At 33.9% G+C, this 7,176-nt stretch overlaps 1 long non-coding RNA gene across 1 annotated transcript; it reads right to left on the bottom strand.

Annotated features, from left to right (window-relative positions):
• Nucleotides 1-365: 365 nt before the first annotated feature.
• On the bottom strand, nt 366-692 carry LOC149933524 (uncharacterized). Its single transcript, XR_016472765.1, has 3 exons — nt 654-692; nt 531-596; nt 366-463 (listed from the first exon to the last, which is right to left on the bottom strand). It is a non-coding gene; the product is annotated as an uncharacterized LOC149933524 (long non-coding RNA).
• Nucleotides 693-7,176: the final 6,484 nt, after the last annotated feature.

Here is a 7,176-nt window from a genome sequence, read left to right as displayed (position 1 = left end):
ATTGACACTCCTTACTCTAAAGAGCCTTTCGGTTAATTAAATTGTAGTGTCAATGGAGATTGAAACATTTATATCAATTGTAGCCCCAAGGAATTCCATTCCAATAACCTTGACATGGTTGCAACAGTTGAACGAATCGTAGATACTTTTAGAGCTCTGAGCTGGCAAGTTTGCACCTTTACTTGCTTTATTGCTGTAAACAAGAAAAAGGTTGTCCTTTATCGTCATTTGTTGAAATATGTATCTTCAAAGGAGAATGAGAAGTGGTCACACTTTGAAAATGGTGAGACCAACAGGGACTGTAAGAAGAAAATTGGTTACTTTTTCACATAGAGTTAGGAAAAAGATGGACATCATACTTAAGCTCGTTGTATAACGTGACATTTTCTGTCTCGAAGCGTGTCAAGTTTTGATAGAATCAACAATGAAGTTGTTGGGTAATCACAAACCATCAAGCCACCTTCTAAATTTTGGGACCATTATTACAAAAGTTAAAATAAAAATTATTCTCAACATGAAAATGTTCGTACCAGCTCTTCGTGTATTGAGTAAATTCCATTCTTATCCATATCGCAGTACCTTGTCACGAACGATATCTAAAAGTACTTAATTAGTCTAAGAATTAAACGTTATAACAAGTGTACTTCTCTTACTTTTGCAGATGAAACCTCTTCGGCTTGCAAAAAAGGATCTTAATTTTTTTTAAATAAGGCAAGGGTTACAGGCCTACACCAATGCACGACTTCCAGTAACCTGAAACCTTCAAATATACCTTCTTCGTATAAATTTGCACTCCATACCTAATTTTTCAACGTCCAGATCGTGTAAATTACGGTTTACATATAATTTTTATCGACATTTTTAAAAATTATACACGACACTAGCACACACGTTCGGTGGACCTTTTCCACAGCTTCACAAGCCATTTTGAAATTTAAAGTGACCTTCAGCACTCTTTCCGGTTGACCGTGACCTTTTGATAAACTCACTTCCGTTCGAATTTTCATGATGTTAGTTTTCGCGCTCAAAGACAGAAGGCGCCTCCAAGCTAAAAGTTCTTTTCCCCGGAATAGCGTCAGAGATAACGGCAAATTCCCGGGGGAAATCTTTCCCCCTTCAATTTTCTGTAGCCAATTACAATAGGCATACGTCACGACCACTTCAGCCTATGAGAACTCTTAACCACGGGCCCACTGAATCTGGCTGCGGAACTGAACTGAACTTGGTCCTTCGGAGTCGAATAGATGGCGATTATTGCCTCGCACTCACGTGGTGTCATTCTATGACGTAACGACAACCAATCGGAGCGAAGGGGTTGAATTTGTACGGTCCCTGTGGACGTTGTGCGACATGTGATTTCGCGCCCAATGAAATCTCAAGAAGAAAGTTGAAAGAAAGAAGGCGTGTCACAACTTTCCTAGGAAAGTCTGCAGAATTCCCCCGTATATCTTATTCGTTTTCGTAATGTGTACTTTGTTTTTTCAAATGAATATTGAATCGGTTAATCTATTTGTTTTATCCGATTATTTGTTACGCCGGAGGTCACGTATTTTGGTAGAATTCACTCGTAAACTCCACTCCCAAACGGATGGTTTTCGGTTTGGTTTCTTTTCGCAAACGGAAGCATGGCAGGCACTTCTAGACTGCGAAGTGACGTGTAAAGTGTCGCTTAAATCGTCCGAAGACGGAAGTTCAAAATACAAAGTGGCTCAATGCCTCTACTGCGCGGAGTAAGTAAAAGCACAAGGACTCTTATGTCTATTGTCTCAATTGGAAGGAAAAACCGTTGTATATTTATAAATCACTTAATTTAGTTTTGTCCAAGCTATTGGTTTTTATTTCCCCGCGTGTTCTATGTTACTTCCAAATATGTGGGAATAAGCCAACATAGCTTCGCCGCCTGCGCGAGCTAATTTTACTTTTAGTTTTCGACATTCTGCTCGGCCAGGGTCCGAAAATGACGTCTGTTAATAATATTTAACCATTAACTGAAATAAAATGCAGTAATTTACAATATCTCCCCAATTTTTGTTTCGGTTCGGTTCGGTTCCTACTATTTTTCGGTTCGGTTTCTGTTCCAATTTGTCTTGATCGGTTCGTTTCCGGCTCTACTTAGTCGGTTCTCGGTTCGGTTCTGGTTACTTTAAGAACCGGAACCGATCCGCGGCAACCCTAGTAAGTTGGCGACCCATGGGCCCTACGCTAGCTTTGGACGAAGAAAACGATCCCGAAAGTCAGCGGATTAAATATTTCCTAACCTTAAAGGGAATATAACCTCAAGTCTTTTTTAAGGTTTTTTTATGTTAACAATTTAGGCGGGAAATCTCTAACCAGTGCCAAAAATATCTGAAGCCATAGGAGGGAGCGGGAAATGGTCGAAGCGTTGGTGTTCCACACCAAAAAAGCTGAGGTTATATTCCCTTTAAGAAGTCATTTTTGAGACTCATTTCCCCTACGTCAAAACTTGTTCTGTTCCGTCCTCTACCATTAACCATAGACGAGTGCTGGTGAGACGACGGGTCACGGACCAGACTACGTTTTTACGTCGGGGTAGTAAATCTTCGCTTCATATGAGTAATAAAACTCTCGAAATTAACTTATAGAAAAGGTTTAAGAACAATTAAATTTCAAAAGTTCCCCATACCCCAAAATTACGTCTCTTATCCAAGGACCTACAATGTATTTTTCCCATCATACTATTAAAAGTAGCCAAATCTGGCGGGAAAACTTTGCAACTGGCAACTTGAATCTAAAAAAGGAAGAATGAGAGACCTTTGTTCTTTATCCTTGGATAATCTTGCCATATCCATAAATAACTATGAAGTAAACATTTTTTACTTAAAATAGGTACAAAACTGTATGTTCAATAGATATAAAATATGAATAAATAATAAAATAGACTTATCTGAAAGATAAGTTATTTTGCAGCTTGGAATTGTTTTTGGATAAAAAAAAAATATTTATACGCCACGTTCTTTATACAGAAATACATATCTGTGGATAACCCCCCGTAGTCATCTAAACGAATAAATTGGATAATATTTGTTTCGACAATGGATAAAGCGTTTATCCGTTATTCATTTGTTTGATAATCCAAAGTTAAAGGTAGGTGCACTTTATTCATGGATGCTTATCCAATACACAAATTATCGAATTTTATACGGTTTATCTATATTCATCTTGTTCGTAATTCCGAGCACTAGCTAACGGTAATAGTTAGTGTAGGGAGCTGTTGGCTCGCGTGGATTGAAGGGCTTGCCACCACCCTCCTACGCATTAATAATGGTTTTTAAAGTCGCTGGATGACTTAGGCCTAAGCTGGTGCCTTGAGTATTAGCCTAGCTGATTATTATTAGACCTTCATGGCGGTACATGATTCATCTTCTTATTTAGTGATATTAATAATACGATCTTTATAATAGTTAATACATCCTGATTAACTGACGAATTGTCTGCTACGTTTTTTATTTGACAATTTTTGTTGCTAATATTCGTAAACCGGAACAGAATGGATGTTAGTTCCTAAGATATTTCCGTTTAATGAATTTCAGCCACATATTTTTTCCTACATTGACTTTTGTTTTTACACAACTAGAAAGTCTATTAAGGATTCATATTTCTACTTAAATACTTGTATTCAATAGGAGAAGCGCTTAATATCCAACCGATTATGATGGTCGTTTATGGATGTTTCATGTGCGTGGATTCGTTCTTCTTTATTACGTAAGTATTATTGAGATATATAACCAGAGACGAAAGACAAATCGAACTTTCGCATTTTACGAAGAGGAGCTTTGGTAGCCTACACCATGGTTTCAACTTACGACCAGCATCGGATCTTCAATCCAATCATGGCCATCTTGAGGAGGATTTGGAGGTAAGTAACAATATTTAATCAAACTAAGAGATAAAATTTGTAACAAAGACAATACCATAACTTGCCGAGAGGTACATTTCTAATGTTTAATTTGAGATAATTAGTCAAAAAATTCTTAAATAAAAAGGGATCTGCTAGTGTTTGGCACAAATATTTTTGTTAGGTTAACTAACATATTTTCTTAGCGTTATTAATTATTTAAAGAAAATCAACAGTTACTAGACGCTTATTAGATATGTGAATGCAAGAATGTTAAGACGGTTTTAAAAATTATCACAAGCTCGAAATGTAAGCTGCTTGCAACTAAATAATCAAATCAGCCCGAGGTATCTCATTGGTTCCCTAAAGCATACGTCTTTCGAAGCGATTGAAGCACCCGCCGGTGTCGTTTTTCCTTCCCCATAATGAAACTGGATATAAATATAAATATTAATATAAATATTAATAAGAATAATAATAAGAATAATAATAAGAATAAGAATAAGAATAAGAATAATAATAAGAATAATAATAATAATAATAATAATAATTATAAATCTTTGATAGCAAAGCCTTAAGTTTCAATAAAAATTAAATGAGTGTGAAGAGCGACAATAATTATTTTTTCTTGGTATAAGAATTTATAATTTTTTGGTGGGGCTAGGTGGCTCTTCTACCGAGTAAGCTCAACGCTGGCCTCATCATATTGACAAAGAATTATAGGACCACTTTATCAAAGTTACCCGTTGACTGGAAAAAGTCGATTAGCTAATCGTCAAAATGTTAAGGGATTTATGCCACCAATAAAATTATGTTTGTCGTAATCTTAACTAACGTAGATTAAATGAAAAATTAATTAACGTTTTAATATAGGTTGGAAAACCATCAAATAGGAATTGTTTTAGAAATTGTACTTTATTTCGGCACACTCAACAAATTCTTATTATTTTTATTATAATTCTTCTTCTTTTTTTATTATAATTCTTCCTCTTTTTTATTATAATTCTTCTTATTATAATTATATATCTTCTTTTTCTTCTCATTTTTATATTATTTTTATTATTATATCTCTTCTTCTGATTAATATTATTATAATTCTTCTTTTTCTTCTTTTAACTATAATTCTTCTTCGTATTATTATTATTATTATTTTCTTATTATAATTATTATTATAATTCTTATTATAATTATTATTATAATTATTATTATAATTCTTATTATAATAATAATTTTTCTTATTATTATAATTATTCTTCTTATTATTATAATTATTTTTCTTATTATTATAATTATTTTTCTTATTATTATTAACAACCTGCTATTAAACGAAGGAAAGAGCCTCGCTATATCTTTTACGCGAAAAAAAAACTCCATGTATGTATTAAACGGTACAACTATCCCGAAGACTACCGTGCTAAAAGACCTAGGCGTCCTATTTGACGGTAAGCTACTGTTCAGGGAACAGGTCTCCTCTGTCGTTGGGCGCTGTCGGCGTACCTTGTATGGGATCCTTCGTCTCGCCAAAGTACTACGTTCCGGCAACTGTTTTAAAATGTTTAATATAAGCCTGATTAGATCATAGCTTACCTATGACATGCTTCCCTTAGGAGTTGTGCAGACTTCTTACTGGACAAAGTCGAAGGTGTACAAATGAAATTTGTAAAGCTTGCTCATTCTTTTTTTCTATTAAAAAAACCTATTGATTACCGATTCCTTTTAAATAACCTTAATATGGACACGATTCGACTATTTAACAATAAGCGCGAGTTAATTTTCCTCTGGAAAACTATTCGTATTTATAAAATACCAGAACTGACTCTCTCTATCAATTTCCTCGTCCCTGATCTGCGCACTCGTCAATGTCAGCCATTTTCTTCCAGAAGAATTATTACAACACTATTTAGAATATAAGACACGTGCAACAAAGTTTGCGGCAGCCTAGACATTTTGTCTTGTAAATTTAGCGAGATCTTTAAACTCCAATACACCATTTAAAAATATAAACTATTATTACGCATGTCTCGGTATGACCGTTACTTAATTCACTTATATGTAACTAATATTTATGTACATTGTATTTCCCCTTCTTCCCTCCACCGTGTTTAATCCTGTAGGTACCCCGGTACTGTTGCTAAACACGTCAATAAAACATTTAATTTCATTTCATTATTATAATTCTTCTTTTTATTATATCGCTTCTTCTTCTTCTTATTATTTTTCTTTTATTATTCTTCTTATACGCATTATTATAATTATTCTTAAATTTGTTAGTTGATAAATGTTCTGTAAAATTACCGATGATTTTATCGGAAAATGTTCCGTATTTTACCGGAAAAAAATAAAAAAAAAGGTTTTAATTCCATGGTTAGCCTATGGCTCGCGAATTTAAATTTCGCAGCATTCTCGCCTCATTTTGTCGAAAACAAACGTTAAGCTGAGCCTCTAGACTACTCTAAAATTAAAACCCTATAATATAAATATTGGATTTAAGTTTAATTTTTCGGATTTGTGGAAACTGTTCCGTATTTAATTTTTCCGGAAATTTAACAATTCTAATTCTTACTATTATTATTATAATTATTATTTTTATTATTATTTATATGAAGAGGGATGCACCTTTAATTAATTTTATCAACCAAATGCCCATAATTAACAGGATTATTTCTGCTTTATAATTTATTTTTGTAGAAGAAAGTGTATAGAAACTTTAATATTGGTTTTTAATTTTGAAGGTTCTTACCCAACATGATTTTGTATACCGGTCTGGCAATGTTGTTGCCACTGATGGCTTCTGGATTACAAATTTTTTCATTATGATTATTCTCAAAATTGTCATAAAAATTGGTGGACTAATTTATTATTCATCAGTAATTTTTTCCCATACAATGAACAAGTAAGTATTTATGTATATATAATGGTTTGAGATTATTTCAATGACAAGAAGTACCATAAATTTCCCCGACTAACGTCCGCGTGTTACATCGCTCCATCTCTTTTCGGTAAAATTTTAGTTTTTCATTCTTTTTGGGTCAGTCTTTTTTGTATTTCGATTGTCGGAAGCCTTCTGCTTTCTTTTAAAGAATAGTTTGACAATTTCAGTTAATTTTTTGTTTAATTCCGCTGTATTTAAATTAAATGTCGTTAAGCATTGGTCATTCTTTATGTTGAGATAGACTTTGTGGTATTCTTGCCACACAAGTGTTGTGGACAATACTAAATCGGTTCCCCATCACTATGCCAAACGGACGTTCTAAAACATGCGCCAAATGTTCACTCCGTGATCCTCCCAAGAATAATTCACCAGACCCTACCATACATTG

Source organism: Leiobunum rupestre, chromosome 8, assembly GCF_980474605.1.
Source record: "Leiobunum rupestre chromosome 8, qqLeiRupe1.1.hap1, whole genome shotgun sequence".
NCBI classification, from domain to species: Eukaryota; Metazoa; Arthropoda; class Arachnida; order Opiliones; family Sclerosomatidae; genus Leiobunum; species Leiobunum rupestre.
This window is presented reverse-complemented; position numbering and strand designations above follow the sequence as displayed.